General features: G+C 41.9%; 1 protein-coding gene across 10 annotated transcripts in view; it reads right to left on the bottom strand.

The window, feature by feature from the left end:
* Positions 1–17011, bottom strand: part of RNASE1 (ribonuclease A family member 1, pancreatic) — an 80464-nt gene that overhangs the window by 17835 nt on the left and 45618 nt on the right. Inside the window, exon 1 of one of the 10 annotated variants that reach the window (XM_062204673.1) lies at positions 7451–7462. The exons of the other annotated variants lie outside the window; for them this stretch is intronic. The gene's annotated coding sequence lies outside the window, so the exon portion shown is untranslated. Of the gene's footprint in view, positions 1–7450; positions 7463–17011 lie in introns of those variants that run through there. 10 annotated transcript variants of the gene reach the window in all.

Genomic DNA, 17011 nt, shown 5'->3' with positions numbered 1-17011 from the left:
CTCCTAATAGACATGACCAGAAAAGATCTTCACCATGACATATTGTAATCAAACTCTCCACAGTAAAACATAGAGAAAAAAATTTTAAAATGTGCATGAGAGAAATGCCAGATTACTTTCAGAGGATCTCCAATTAGACTCACAGTGGACTTCTCATCAGAAATCCTACAGGTTAGGCAAGAATGGCAAAATATATTCCAAATCTTAAAAGAAAAAAACTGTCAACCCAGAATACTGTACCCTACAAAACTCTCATATGAATGAAAGTGAATAAAGGCCTTCCATGACAAACAGAAATTGAAGGAAGTTGTCACCAGCTATCCAGCCTTTCAAAAGATGCTTAAGGATGTGCTGCACACAGAAACTCAGTACATCGTCATCACTACAATAGAAGGTAAAAGCAGAAAATCTCCCAGTAAAGTACAAAGGAAATCTAAAGTAAAACAAAAATAGGAATATTTACAGGAAAATGGCAGGGCAAACTCATTACTTATCAATAGTTACCTTGAATGTAAATGGACTCAACTCTCCAGTTGAAAGGCACAGACTGGATGAATGGATTGAAAACAAAACCTGTCTATTTGCTGCCCGCAATAAACACATCTCATCAACAAAGATGCACAGACCTAAAGTGAAAGGATGGAAAAAGATATCCCATGCTAACAGAAACCAGAAAAGAGCTGGTGTAGCCATCCTAATATCAGAAAAAATAGACTTTAACACAAAAACTGTCAAAAGAGACAAAGAAGGGCACTATGTAATGATTAAGGGATCAATTCAACAGGAAGATGTAACTATTATAAATACATATGTGCTTAATTACAGGGTACCTAACCATTCAAAAGAAATGTTAAGAGACCTAAAGGGAGACATAGACTCCAATACAATAGTAATGGGGGACTTGAATAACCCACTTTCATCAATGAACAGATCAATCAGAAATAAACAACAGAGTTAATCAACACTATAAACCAAATGGACCTACAGATATTTACAGAACTTTCCATCCTACAGTTGCAGAATACACATTCTTCTCACCAGTGCATAGGACTTTCTCTAGGATTGACCACATGCTAGGCCATAAAGCAAGTCTCAGCAAATTAAAAAAAATCTAAATCATACCATGTATCTTTTCAGACCACAATGCAATGAAGCTGCAAATCAAGAACTCAGGAATCTCTAGAACATATGCAAACACATGGAAACTGAACAACATGCTCATGAATGAACACTGGGTCATAGGAGAAATCAAAGAGAAATCAAAAACTTTCTGGAAGTAAATGAAGACAACAATACAACATATCAAAACTTATGGGATACAGCAAAAGCAGTGTTAGGAGGAAAGTTTATAGCAATTGGTGCCTACATCAAGAAATTGGAAAGGCACCAAGTAAATGAGCTATTAATGCATCTCAAGGAACTAGAAAAAACAATAAACCAAACCCAAAACTAGTAAGAGAAGAGAAATAATTAAAATTAGAGAAGAAATCAACAAAATTGAATCCAAAAACCAATAAAAAAAAAGATCAGCTAAATGAAGAGATGGTTTTTTGAAAAAATAAACAAAATTGACATACCATTGGCCCAACTAACCAAAAAAAAAAAAAAAAGGAGAGAGAAGGCCCAAATTAATAAAATTAGAGATGAAAAAGGAAATGTAACAATGGACACCACAGAAACAAAAGAATCACCAGAAATAACTATGAAGAACTGTGTGCCAACAAACTGGAAAACTCAGAAGAAATGGATTGATTCCTGGACACATACAAAACCTATCTAAGGCCGGCACCGTGGCTTAACAGGCTAATCCTCCGCCTTACGGCGCCGGCACACTGGGTTCTAGTCCCGGTCGGGGCACCGGATTCTATCCCGGTTGCCCCTCTTCCAGGCCAGCTCTCTGCTATGGCCCGGGAGTGCAGTGGAGGATGGCCCAAGTGCTTGGGCCCTGCACCCGCATGGGAGACCAGGAGAAGCACCTGGCTCCTGCCATCAGATCAGCGCGGTGCGCCGGCCACAGCAGCCATTGGAGGGTAAACCAATGGCAAAAAGGAAGACCTTTCTCTCTGTCTCTCTCTCTCTCACTATCCACTCTACCAGTCAAAAAAAAAAAAAAAACAAAAAAAAACAAAAAACAACACAACCCTATCTAAATTGAGCCATGAAGACACAGAAAACCTAAACAGACCAATAATCAAGAGGGAAGATTAGGCCGGTGCCACAGCTCAATAGGCTAATCCTCTGCCTTGCGGCGCCAGCACACTGGGTTCTAGTCCTGGTTGGGGCGCTGGATTCTGTCCCGGTTGCCCCTTTTCCAGGCCAGCTCTCTGCTGTGGCCCGGGAAGGCAGTGGAGGATGGCCCAAGTCTTTGGGCCCTGCACTCCATGGGAGACCAGGATAAGCACCTGGCTCCTGCCTTCGGATCAGCGTGGTACGCCAGCCACAGCGCGCTGGCCATGGCAGCCACAGGAGGGTGAACCAATAGCAAAAAGGAAGACCTTTCTCTCTGTCTCTCTCTCTCTCTCACTGTCCGCTCTGCCTGTCAAAAAAAAAAAAAAAGAGGAAAGATTAATCAATAATAAATATCTTACCAGCAAATAAAAGCCCAAGACTGGATGACTTCACTGTTGAATCATCAGACCTTTAAAGAAGAACTAACTCCAATTCTTCTCAAACTATTCAAAACAACTGAAAGAGGGAATCCTCTCAAATTCTTTCTATGAAGCCAGCATGAGCTTAATTCCTAAACCTGAAAAATATGCAACAGAGAAAGAGAACTACAGACCAATTTCCCTGATGAACATAGATGCAAAAATCCTCAACAAAATTCTAGCAAATTGAATCCAACAACACATCAGAAAGATCATTCACCTAGACCAAGTGGGATTTATCCCTCTATGCGAGGATGTTTCAACATTCGCAAATCAAAACTACCATGAGGTTTCACCTCACCCTTGTTTGAATGGCTTTCATACAGAAATCAACAAACAAGAAATGCTGGAGAGGATGTGGGGGAAAAGTTACCCTAATCCACTGTTGCTGGCAATGTAAACTGGTAAAGCCACTATGAAAGACAGTATGACAATACCTCAGAAGTCTGAATACAAACTTACTATATAACTTAGCCATCCCACTCCTGGGAATTTACCCAAGGAAAATGAAATTAGCATATGAAAGAGTATCTGAACCCCCATGTTTTCTGCAGCTCAATTCACAATAGTTAAGACATGGAATCAACCCAAATGCCCATCAACTGAAGACTGCATAAAGAAATTATGGGGGCCGGCGCCGCGGCTCACTAGGCTAATCCTCCGCCTAGTGGCGCCAGCACACCGGGTTCTAGTCCCGGTCGGGGCGCCGGATCCTGTCCCGGTTGCCCCTCTTCCAGGCCAGCTCTCTGCTGTGGCCAGGGAGTGCAGTGGAGGATGGCCCAGCGCTTGGGCCCTGCACCCGCATGGGAGACCACGAGAAGCACCTGGCTCCTGCCATCAGATCAGCACAGTGCGCCGGCCATAGCGCGCCGGCCTCGGCAGCCATTGGAGGGTGAACCAACGGCAAAGGAAGACCTTTCTCTCTCTCTCTCTCTCTCTCTCACTGTCCACTCTGCCTGTCAAAAAAGAAGAAGAAGGAGAAGGAGAAGGAGAAGAAGAAGAAGAAATTATGGGATATGTACACCATGGAATAGTACACAGAGGTAAAAAAAAAAAATGAAATCCAGTCATTTGCAACAAAATGGATGAATCTGGAAAACATCATACTTAGTGAAATAAGCCAGTCCCAAAGCAGCAAATACCATATGCTCTCCCTGACCTGTGATAGCCAAAAGAACATCTAAAAGGCAATCTGTAGAAGTAAATTGACACTTCGAGAAGCAATGACTTGAACAGCCCTTGTCTTGACTGTTGAAGAATGGCTTTTTTTATATACTATTTGTTGAACTCTTTAATAGAGTTTATCATATCTGTATAAAGTCAACTGAAAATAGATCTTAGTTAAAAATAAGAGCGGGAATAAGAGAGGGAAGAGGAAGATGGGTGGGAGTATGGGTAGGAGGGTGGGCAAGGTGGGAAGAATCACCATATTCCTAAAGTTGTAATTATGAAGTGTATGAAGTTTGTAAATGTAAAGCTATACAGTTCTGTATACATTCCTGTGGACTTACTTCTAAGGGTACAGTTTAAAACTTGCCATGGGATCTGTGTGATACTATAATGGTGAATACACACCATTATATTGTCAAACCCATAGAATGCACAACACAAGTGACCCTAATGTAAACTATGGACTTCGGAAGATAATGGTTTGTGAATGGAAGCTCATCAGCTGTAATCAATGTACCAGTCTGGAGGTGCGAGGTGAGGTGTAGACAATTGGGAAGGCTGTTGTGTGGAAGAGGGATACAGGGTGTTTATGGGAACTCTTGTACTTTCTGTTCAATTTTTCTATTAACTTAAAACTTCTCTTTAAAAAAGGTCTATTTAAAAACAGAAGTCTCCCCTTTTTGATTTCTTAAAAAAAATTTCAGGGGCCAGCACTGTGGCATAGCAGGTAAAGCCACCACCTGCAGTGCCAGCATCCCATATGGGTGCCAGTTCAGGTCCTGGCTACTCCACTTCCAATTCAGCTCTCTGCTATGAACTGAAGAGCAGTAGAAGATGGCCCAACTCCTTAGGCCCCTACATCCACATGGGAGACCAGGAAGAAGCTCCTGGCTCCTGGCTTTGGATGGGTGCATCATTGGCCATTTGGCCAATTGTGGAGTGAACCAGCAGATGGAAGACCTCTCTCTCTCTCTCTCTCTCTCTCTCTCTCTCTCTCTCAGCTTTTCCTCCTCTCTGTGTGTAACTCTGACTTTCAAATAAATAAATAAATCTTTGAAAAAAAATTTCAGATACCAAAAAAGACACAGAAAGGCTGTGGAAATAGTGGGTGATCCTGTGCCTGGCTGGGAGACTGCCTGCCTAGCCCATGCATGTGGTTAAGAGAGCATGGCACACCATGTCTCCCGGGAAAGACCCTGGTTGGGGGCCAGCACACTGGGAGCCACACATGACCTGACTGCTGGCAGGCGGCAAAAGCTCCAGGCACATTTCCCCCACCCCCACTTCCTGTTGTGAGGCCTTGTAAACAGCTCCCAGGTGTGGCCCAGACCCATAAGACCAGGGTAAGGCTACATGGGCTATGTGACCTTCAAGCTGACTGGAGAAGCACAACAGTGCCAGTATCAGCTTTTTCCCATAGAATTAGTGGTTTTTTAAAAAAATTTTATAGAAAGCTTTTATTTAATAAATATAAATTTCATAAGTACAACTTTTGGATTGTAGCAGTTCTTGCTCCCATACCCACCCTACAACCCTCAAACCATCCCACTTTCTCCTCCCTCTCCCATCCCATTCCTCATTAAAACTGTATTTGCTGCAATACTGATACACAGAGACATTTTTTTCTTTTACCTTTCTTTTTTTTTTTTTTTTTTACATTTTAGCTTCCATGTATAAGAGAGAACACGTAGAATTTGTCTTTCTGGGTCTGGCTTATTTCACTCAACATTGTGTCTTCTGGTTGCATCCATTTTGCTATAAGTGGTAGAATTCATTCTTTTTTATAGCTGAATAATATTCCATTGTGTATACATACCAAATTTTCTTTATCCAGCCATCTGATTATGGACACCTTGGTTGATTCCATTCAACCAAGCACTGTGAACAGTGCTGCTATAAACATGATTTTGCAGGTATCTCTTTGATACATTGTGTTGAAGTCTTTTGGGTATTTACCTAGTAGTGGGATTGCTGGATCATATGGCAAGTCTATAGTTTTTTAAGAAATCTCCACTCTGCTCACACTGTTTTCCACAGGGGCTGCACTAATTTACATTCCCACCAACAGTGTGAAAGTGTTCCCCTTTGTCCACATCCTCGCCAGCATTTGTAACTCTCCACATTTTGCATTTTAGTCATTCTGACAGCGGTGAGGTGATATCTCATTGTGGTTTTGATTTGCATTTCTCTGATGCCTAGTGATGTTGATTGGTTTTCATATATTTGTTGGCTATTTGTATTTCTTTTTCTAAGAACTGTATATTGAAGTCCTTTGCCCATTTCTCAGATTTTTTTTATTGTTGTTCAGTTTTTCAAGTTGCTGATATATTCTAAATATTAATCCAATGTCAGATAGGTGGTTTGCAAATATCTTTTCCCATTCTGTTGGATGTCTCTTCACCCTATTGATCATTTCCTTTGCTGTACAAAAGCTTCTGAGTTTGATGTAGTCCCATTTATTTAGTTTTGCTTTTGTTGCCTGTGCTGTGAGGGTCTTGTCCAAGAAGTCCTCCCCTACACCAATGTCTTGGGAGTTTTCCCTGTTTTTTTCCATCAGCTTCATAGTCTGAGGTCTCTGATCCATCCCGAGTTGATTTTTGTATATGGTGAGAGGTATGGATCTTATTTTATTCTTCAACATATAAATATCCAGTTTTGCCAGCACCATCTGTTGAAGAGATTATCCTTACTCCACTACATGAGTTGGCTGTATGTTTGTGGATTAATTTCTGGGTTATTTGATTGATCCCCGTTGATCAATCTATCAGTTTTTATGCCAGTATCAAGCTGTTTTAATTACTATAACCTTGCAGTATGCTTTGATATCAGATACTGTGATGCCTCTAGCTTGTTTTTTCTTGCTCAGGATCACTTTGGTTATTCTGGGTCTTTTGTGATTCCATATGAATTTCAGGATTTTTTTCTATCTCTATAAAGAATGCCACTGATATTTTGATAGGGATTGCATTGAATCTGTAAACTGTTTTAGCTGATATAGACATTTTCATGACATTGATTCTTCTGATCCATGAGCAAGAAATATCTTTCTATTTTTTGTGTCCTTGATGACTTCTTTTATCAATGTTTGATCATTTTCATTGTAGAGATCTTTCACTTCTTTGGTTAAATTTATTCCTAAATATTTGATTATTTTTGTCACTGTTATGAATGGAATTTCTTTCTTGATTTCTCTTTCTGTGAATTCATCATTAGCATACAAAAAGCTACTGTTTTTTGTATGTCTTGTAACCTGCAACTTTACTGAACCGGTTTATCAATTCTAACAGTTTTTGGTGGAGTATTTATGTTTTCCCATGTACAACATCACGTCATCTGCAAACACGGATAATTTGACTTCCTCTTTTCCAATTTTGATGCCCTTTATTTCTTTCTCCTCTCTAATTACTCTCGCTAAAACTTCCAGTACTATATTGAATAAGAGTGGTAAAAATGGACTTGTTCTAGATCTGAGAGAAAATACTTTCAGTGTTTCCCCATTCAGCGTGATATGATATTGGCTGTTAGTTTGTGAGATATTATAACATTGAGGAATGTTCCTTCTATACCTAATTATACCTAATTTGTGGAAGGTTTTTTTTTTTTTTTTATCATGGAGGGGTGTTGAATCTTACCAAACACGTTCTCTGCATCTATAAGATGATCATATGGTTCTTGTTCTTCATTTGCAGATGCTGGGCCACCTTTGCATTTCAGGGCTGCCCAGGGTCAAAGCCATCATTGCTTAGTTGTTGTTTTTGCTTTATTGGAGGGGGGAAGGGCAGAACTGATTTATTTGTGAGAAAATATGGAAATCTTGGGGGACATTCTCAAGAGCTTCTAAGTTTTGGTCTGCACAGATCAGAAATCCAAATAACCACAGAAGCCAAGTGGATACTAAAATAAGTAATATGAGCAATGTGTGGAACTAGGGAAGGTAAAACAGAAACACTATGGGCCCTGGGAGGACATTTTGCCAAGCACTCAAGATACTCATACCCAGAGCTCGGTTCAAGTCCCCAGTACTCAACCTCAGACCCAGATTCCTTTTAAGGAAGCAGATGATGGTTCAAGTACATGGGTCCCTGCCACACAGGGGAGAACTGGATAGAGTTCCCAATGCCTGGCTTTGAGCTGGTCCAGTCCTGACTATTGTGGACATTTCGGGAGTGAACCATTAGATAGAAAATCTCCCTCAGTGTGTGTCTTACAACAAGAAAACAAAAAGTCAGCCACAAAAAACTGGATCTAAAACAGTTTATCTTCTTACTGAAAAAGAACAGCAACATTAAAAATACTGAACTGCCATATTATATTTAGAAATAAGATCAGAAGAGTGGGATGTGTGACTTGGAATGAGTCCTAGAAGACCTATGATAACTGGAGTTTTGCTACTCAAGAGAGAATATACAGCTCACACAGCTGCACAAACAACAGCTGTCATAGAGCACGGTCTACAAGCACCACAGGTGCACATTGGTAGAAGCCTCCCCAGTGTTAGAGTGGGGCTGGGAGACGGGACACAAGGATAGCCAAGATGTATCTCCATTCCCTCAGGAACTAGTCCTGGTACCTGCAGGGAAGAACAGCAGATGTGAAGGTAGATAACATGGTCTGAGAAGATCGTGACTCACTCGAGGATGACCCAATGACAGACAGCAAGATGGGGAATATTTGTCCTTTGGGGATAGGACAGTCTTTTATGGAAATTGTATTCAAGTTGTCTCTGGAAATCCAACACTCCAGCCTGCCTCAGGTTGTAGTCGTTTCTCAGACCACATGGTTGGTTCTGAGTTGTGCATTTTGATATTTCTTTGAAACTTTGCAGATGAAGGCAGGTGTGAGGTCGCAGTTACTGCTGCCCTCTCACAAATACATGAGCAACATCGGTCTGAGGATGGAGTTGTGCACAAGGACAAAGCAGCATGGAAACAGAGAGGAACTGAGTCCTGTTTTCATCATCTGAGTTCTGATAAGCTGTTTGTTGAGACATAACAATGGTTTAACTGTTTAACTGTGCATTCGACTTCTTACAAAATAAGAAAGACCAAGTGCTTAGAAGGACGGGGCTTCACAGAAAGGAGATAGAGCAAATTTTGGATTGTAAATTTTTGTAGTGAAATGTATTCATTTACACGGGGGTAGCACCTTAAAGTAAAGCAGTCCAAATACATCTCATTGAGAATATGGTTTTCAGGTGAGGGTCTAGAGAGAGGCAGCGAGTCATGTGCATAGGGGGTAGGAGTGGGACTGGGGTGGCCCCTAGATAGGGACACACCTGGTGTCTTCAAGGGATAGCAAAAGGGCCAGGGAACTAAGGAAGAGGGAATGGGAAGAAGAATGGGGGATTAGTCCTGAAAAGCAACTGGCTTTGGAGGGTCATATAAGACACATGAGCCTTTAAATTGCTTTGAATTTTACCCAAAGTGAAATGAAGAAGCACTGGAGATGTTTAGCAGAGTTGCATGGTCTGAATTGTATTTTAAAAGGACCACTATAGCTGCTGTGGAGGTGTCAAGGGTGCGAGCAGAAAATCTAGTGACAACACTTCTCCCATCACCCAGTGGGACCATGTATAGCTGTGGAGACAGTGACAAATGGTCGGATTCTGCATGTGTTATGAAGGTAGAAACAACAGACTTCCCTGACAGCTTGGGTGTGTGATGAAAGAGAAAGGGAGGCCATTACAGAATTAGACATGATGGAGTTAGCTTCAACCGAGATGAGAAATATGTGGAGAAGATTATGCGTGATAATCACTATTTCCACTGAGGACATGTTAAGTCTGATATATGCACCTACTAGACATCCAAGAGGAGATGTGGAGGACAAAGTTGTAGAAGTTCAGGGTCCGGGAGAGAGCTGGGCTGAAGATTTGAACATTGTTAGAAAACTGGTGATGCTTACATCAGAGAGACTAGATACAATCCTGAAGGGATGTATGCAGACACAGAAGAGAGAAAAATGACAGATTCCTGGGAATCCCCTACAGCAACAGTGCAGGATGGAGGGGAAGAACTGGGGAAAGATACTGAGAACAGGGGTCATGAAACATGACTCAGAAGTGAACCCTTTTCCTAGTCACCTCTTGGACAAGAAGAAATGTCTTTTTGTATACCCAGAACTTGGGACACCTCTTCCCCAGACTCCTCAGCTCCATCAACAGTGGTCAAGGGTTAGGCCTTTGCACTTGGAATAAGAAGGTCTTCTGCTGATGGGTTTGATAGTTTGTGTGCTCAGAGTTGATTGCTACCTGCTCCTTAACAAGACCGACCTAGGAACAACCTTCCTGTGACAGAAACCGGATGAAAGCCTGGTGAGACCAGCTCTGGGGCTCTCAAGGCACACAGTCATGTGGGTAGGGAGGCAAGGGATGTGCGCAGGGCTGTAGCCACCCTTTCCTGATTTATATGTATTTTAAGTTTCTATTGAGCTTGGAAATAAAGAAGGAACACAACACTACATAGGTATGCCTATTTCATTCAAGACATTTTTATGAAGTCTCACTGTAACAGTATCCTATAAGTAACACTCTCACTCATTTTTTAGAGATGTTATAGACTTTCACCTATGCTCAGGATCCAAGGTGTTCAACCATCAGACTTACTATGTTTGTGGATCTGCAAAGAATTTTAATGTGTGCTTGATAGAAGCAATAAAGTACATAAAATTACAGACTTATGTGTTAATCATTCACTCACAATAAAAAAAATACAGAACACTTCTATGAATGCTCTAACATCAATTGTCTCAATTCTCGTCTATGACACACATTACATAATTTTGTATGTAATTTTACCTAGAGCTTTAACTTAAAAAATACTACCTCGAAAAATATTTTCATGGAAAGATTATGGATCCCAGGAGAGCATGAAACCCTGAAGCTCAGGGGCAATGATGTGGCCATATTCATAAAATTCTGTAGAAATGAGAGGCTAAATGCAGGTATTATGTTCTCATCATTATGAAAGGTACTCTAATTATTTGCTTCTTCAGATTCACCATCAAACTGATGGAAGATGTAATTCTTGTAATAATTTATTTCCCTTTGTTCTGATTTCATGAGAAAATACAGTATGTTAAAAGGTGATTTGTTCTGTCTCAGTTTGAGTAAAGGTCCCTGAGAAATCAAGGCCCTCTCAAAAGGAGTTGCTATCCACCTAAGCAGGTCCTGGTCAAAAAGAGACAAAACCATCAGTCCTAGTTGTAATGCTTCAACTTCAGGAGTAAGAAAAGCAGACAGGTATGTTCTGGCTCACCATACATATCACAGAGTGGGCAAAGCAGCCCTGGATACCACACTGACACTTTGATGAGATAAATTTTTACCTTTGCGATGCTTTATGCTACTTATTTCACACACATACACAAGCTACAACATTATCTTTTTTACAAACATATGTGTAGATGTTGTCATTGTTTTATAAATTACAAAACACAGTCATAAAATGGGTGAGTAACTGACCAGTTCATGAAGACTCTCATGCAGAATGAACCAGGGCTAGCGCTCTATATCGCATCATTTATAGATGCTGCCTTACAGAACACCAGTGGGATTCTTGTGTACCCTGAGATGTCATTATGTGACCATTACTCGTGAATGCATTTTCTAGTTCCTAAGGAAAACACTCTGCTTTATCTCTCTCCAGATGCACCTCTCCAAATTTCCATCTGAGTTCTACAGAACTTGTTCACAGTTGAAGAAAAGAAGAAAGGCTCAGCCATTCATCTTTCAGGATCAAGATCTGCTTTTGTTCAATGCCCTTCAGGGGAGATATGTAGGAGGTCCTATAACAAATATGGGGAAGGCACGGGACCAACTTACTGAAACCAAAATTGATGGATAGCCAAGCTTTCTAATTGAGTTAAATCCCATTCCATTCTCTGCAGTTAAATGAACTTGCACCTTGGGATTGTGACTGTCCTGTAAATTGTGTGCACTGTCGCTTTCAGAGACAGCTTCTGCATGAGGAAAGCTGCATGTGTGAGGTTATTGACCGTTGGCATCTCCCTATCAGCAGGTGCAAGGCAGACATTGCCCAAGTACCTTGGGCCTTAAGAAATGGCAAGTGTTGCACATCCTATTTTTGCACATGGGCTCTGTTTAAGGGAGGCGTTGATCAATTCTGAGACCATTGTACTAAACAGTGGTTTTTAACCATAGATGCAGATGTCTTTTCCTCAGAAAATATATTACAATGTTCATTGATTTTAAAAAATGACAATTCTAGGCCAGCGCCGCGGCTCACTAGGCTAATCCTCTGCCTGCGGGGCTGGCACACCAGGTTCTAGTTCCGGTCAGGGCGCCGAATTCTGTCCCGGTTGCCCCTCTTCCAGGCCAGCTCTCTGCTGTGGCCAGGGAAGGCAGTGGAGGATGACCCAAGTGCTTGGGCCCTGCATCCGCATGGGAGACCAGGAGAAGCACCTGGCTCCTGGCTTCGGATCAGCGAGGTGCGCCAGCCACAGCATGCCAGCGGCAGCGGCCATAGGAGGGTGAACCAACGGTAAAGGAAGATCTTTCTCTCTCTCTCTCTCTCTCTCTCTCTCTCACTGTCTGCTCTGTCAAAAACAAAACAAAACCAAAAAAAATGACAATTCTAGAACATAATTTCAGCTATTCCTCTCAGTGGAAGTGCAAATGAGGTCTGCACATGTGCTGCTGCATTAGGTTACAAGGGAAACCATGGTAATAAAACAACAAAGAGCCCAAAAGGATTTTTTCTTCTTTTTTTTCTTTTTCAAAGTCCTTCATTTTCCTCTCACCAATACTCTTCTTGTTAGAATGGACCTACAGGGCCAGTGTTGCAGCAGTGCTTGCCATACCAGCATCCCATATTGGAGCGTAAGTCAAGTTCCAGATGGTCCACTTCCTATTCAGCTTCCTGCTAATACACCTGGGAAGGCAGAGGATGACGGTTCAAGTGCTCGGGCCCCTGCCGCCCATGTGGGAGACCCGGATGGAGTTTCTGGCTCCTGGCTTTGACCTGGCCCAGACCTAGTTGTTGGGCCATGCAGAAAATGAATCAGCAGGTAAAAGATCTCTCTCTCCCTCTCTCCACTCCCGCCCCCCCCCATCACTCTGCCTTTCAAATAAATAAATAAAACTTCTTAAAAGTGGACCTAAATATTTTGAATTAAGTGGTAAGAATTTCTCACATTTTTTTGTAATGGAATTTTATTTTTTTCACAAAGGAAGCAAGGGTGGATATACAAACATGAAATGAGGAAAAAAGGTGTATTTTTTAAAAGATTCTTTATTTATTTATTTGAGAGGTAGAGTTACAAACAGTGAGAGGGAGAGACAGGTCTTCCTTCTGTTGGTTCACTCCTCAATTGGCCACAACGGCCAGAGCTGCGCCGATCCAAAGCCAGGAGCCAGGCGCCTATTCCTGGTCTCAAATGTGGGTGTGGCTGGATTGGAAGAGGAGCAGCCAGGACTAGAATCAGTGCCCATATGGGATGCCAGCACCACAGGCAGAGGATTAACCTATTGTGCCACTGCACCGGCACTGGTACATTATTTTGTAATGGTATAATTTAGTGAAGAAAACATTTATCACTATCTTCATCCCAAATAATATGATGTCTACTTTTTACTTTATATAAATATATATATATATTTGTATTTCTGACTTCCACATATGAGAGATAACGTATTTTTCTACATCTGGCTTACTTTACTTAGCATAATGACCTCTAATTTCATCTACTTTGTTACAAATGCCAGAATTTCATTCTTTTTATGGCTGAGTAATATCACATTTGGTACATTTACCATATTTTCTTTATCCATTCATCCACTGATGGACAGTGGAGTTGATTCCATATCTTTGCAATTGCAAATGGTGCTGCAATAATCATGGGAATGTTGGTATGTTGACTGCATTTCCTTTGGATATATTCCCAGAAGTGGGATAGCTGGGTCGTATGGTAGATCTAGTTTTAGATTTTTTAAGAGCCTCCATACTGTTTTCCATAGTGGCTGTCCTAGTTTAAATTTCCACCAAGTCTATTAAGGTTTCCTTTTCTCTTTAACCTTGCCAGCACTTGTGTTTTTGCTTTTTTTTTTTTTTTTATAATATCCACTCTAACTGGAGTGAGATAATATCTCATTGTAATTTTCATTTGCATTTCCCTGATGACTAGCAATACTGAGAATTTTCTCAAGTGTTTGTTGGCCATTTGTATTCAAGATGTAGCTTTTGTCTGTTAAAAGCAAATTATGGGGCCAGCGCTGTGGCGCACTAGGTTAACCCTCCGCCTGCAGCGCCAGCATCCCATATGGGTGCCGGTTCTAGTCCCGGTTGCTCCTCTTCCAGTCCAGCTCTCTGCTGTGACCCAGGAAGGCAGTGGAGGATGGCCCAAGTGCTTGGGCTCCTGCACCCGCATGGGAGACCAGGAATAAGCACCTGGCTCCTGGCTTCGGTTTGGCGCAGCTCCGGCCATTGCAGTCGTTTGGGGAGTAAACTAGCAGATGGAAGACCTCTCTCTCTGTCTGTCTGTCTCTCTCTCTCTATGGTCTGTAACTCTACCTGTCAAATAAATAAATAAAAAATCTTTAAAAAAAAAAAAAGCAAATTATGCCAAAGTTACATTTTACCCAAATGTATCAGTAGGCTTATATTTGCTCCTGCTTCATATTAAGAGGTCTTCTCCCAAAGTTCTTAAATGTAAAACTGGATCATTTGTGCTAATCCTGGAGGCATGAGAGGTGAGATGAAAATATGCAGAGAAAACAAGCACATGGAGCAAAAAAAAAAAAATCTTAGGGGCATGCTCAGCAGAATTTTAAAGGAAGACTATACTTGTGAAAAGGGAAGTGTGAGATGAGCCATTTCTTAGGCCACTGTAGCAAGTCTGATGGTCATAAACACAAATACCTGCAGCATCCAGACAGGTGGCCTCACTGAGTGGACAGGATGAGGGTGAGGAGGGAGGAGTGGAGTCTGGGAAGACTCCTGAGCTGGCGTCCCCTGCCACAGAGGTGGCCACTGCTCAGCTCTAAGTGACGGGCTACAGTGACGGAGTCTCAGTGTGGCTGTCACCATCACACGATTTTGTAAGATGAGACAGGAATATCAATTTCATGTGGGCGTCTTAAATTGACACCCAAACCACATATTATAGGTGACACTATAAATGCTGCTCAGGACTGATTTTTCTGAGCCACATACACCCCTGTGACTGAATTATATGTTTTTGCATCATATTATAGACACATGAGTATAGCTATCAAGTTCACAGAGGGGATATTTTGTGTTTAATTTATCTTTACATCTTCACCCCTTATAAAAATGACTTCAAACAATATACATAGAAAAAAAAAAAAACAACTTGTAGAACACCGTAAGCTCTACATTGAATCCTAACCAGGTCAATGTTGTATCCACATTTACTTAAAATATTGGTGGTCAAATATTGCATTTGCAGATGACAGCAATATAAAATGTAAAATGTCAATTAATCTGCTGGAAAATTGTGTGGAAAAATGTATACCATTCAAAGGTCTAATTCCAGTTTCCTAAACTAGAAGGTGGACCCAAGATTTACCATCTCTTAGTACGCAGTCTCAACCCTCCAACCTCCCACTGTCCTTCCCCACTCTATACAATGTCCCACACCATCCCCTTGCACTAGACAGCTCACATAGTCCTTAAAGTCTCTGAAAACCCTGTCTACCTTTTATGATGGCCAGTTCAAGGGGACCTTTCTTCTGGAAGTTCTCCTTGTCCAGCCAGCACAAGTAAGTTCCTTTATCCTTGGTGCTCACAAAACCTTGTCCATACACTGGACTGGCATTTGGCCTAGCGCTTAAGATGCTGGTTAACACACACACATCCCATGTCAGGGTGTCTGAGTTTGATGCACAGCTGTGGCTTCTGAATCCAGCTTCCTGCTAATGCAGACCCTGAGAGGCATTCTCTCTCTCTCTCTCTCTCCCCCTCCCTCCCTCCCTCTCTCTCTCTCTCCCTCTCCCTCTCGCTCTCGCTCTCCAGCTCACAACCTCTCAAATAAAATAAAAAGAAACAAACAAATAAATAAAAGATACATCTATCAAATTGGTAAAAATTGTTTTACAAACATTCACACAGTAGTATTATCCCTATTACACTGAGATGAAATTACATGTCTATAACTGTTTCCCCCTGCTTCTCTGAGGAGCAAGAAATAACACAGGTTTCATGTTTCCAGCTACACATCATGACTTTCATACCTCTAGGAACACAGCACACTACCCATAAAGGTCGATTTTTTTTGAAAATCTAGATTCATTTTTCTGTAATATCACACAATGAAACTGAATAGGAAGGAGCACAGCAACCCCAAAACTGACGACTTGGTAGAAAACAGCACAGAGAACTGAGCCCAGGGTGGACCCACACTCGACTCTGCATGTCTCTGCTCTGGCAGATTTTACAGAATGACTTTCCTCTGGAAGCTCCCAGTCATGCGATTTTACAGAAAATAGAAGCAATATTGGAGGCCAGACTTAAGCAGGACAAAGTGAATGAAATGCAGGTGGAACAGGAAAAAATCACCTTGAAGATGTGTTCAAAGATGATTTATTATCTGCAGAATTTTGAGCACAAGCGAATTCATAGCTCGAGTTTCCAGCCAGAATGGTGAGGAGGTGGAGAACATTTGTGTGAGCGGAAGCAGGATGTTACCAACATTGAAGCAGAAGGTGAATTCCATTGTCACCCACGGCCTGCCCCAGCTCCCTCTGTTCTGAGTCCTGGCCAGCCACGAGGAGCTCGGTCTTTCACTACTCTGCCCAGTTACAGGCTGTGTTCATTCTGCAGGCAATGTACAGTTTTCATCTACAGAGTTCAGATCCAACAGACAAAACTCTGTCCTACACAGGGTGACTTGGAATTAAATTCCTTATAGCAGAAGGAATAGTGCTGTCCTTGGATGTCTGTTGGGGGCCAACTGACAAACAAAAAGACGGATTGCACAAGTGGGACATTAGCCAATCTGTGGGTTTCTGCATGGGCAAGACGCAGACACCTGCTTGCTCTGCCAGCCCCACCCCCAGGCTGCTCCATATCTACAGTCCCATGTGGGGGGAAGCAGCTGCCCTCGAGCCTCAGGACAACCAGCTGGGTCTGTTCTCACAGGAGCTTCTGCACAGAGACTGGGTAAGTTACTGGGACAAGGAGAGGAGCCACAGGGCAGCAACTGAGCGAGGGGAG

Source organism: Lepus europaeus, chromosome 11 (genome assembly GCF_033115175.1).
Source record: "Lepus europaeus isolate LE1 chromosome 11, mLepTim1.pri, whole genome shotgun sequence".
NCBI classification, from domain to species: domain Eukaryota; kingdom Metazoa; phylum Chordata; class Mammalia; order Lagomorpha; family Leporidae; genus Lepus; species Lepus europaeus.
This window is presented reverse-complemented; position numbering and strand designations above follow the sequence as displayed.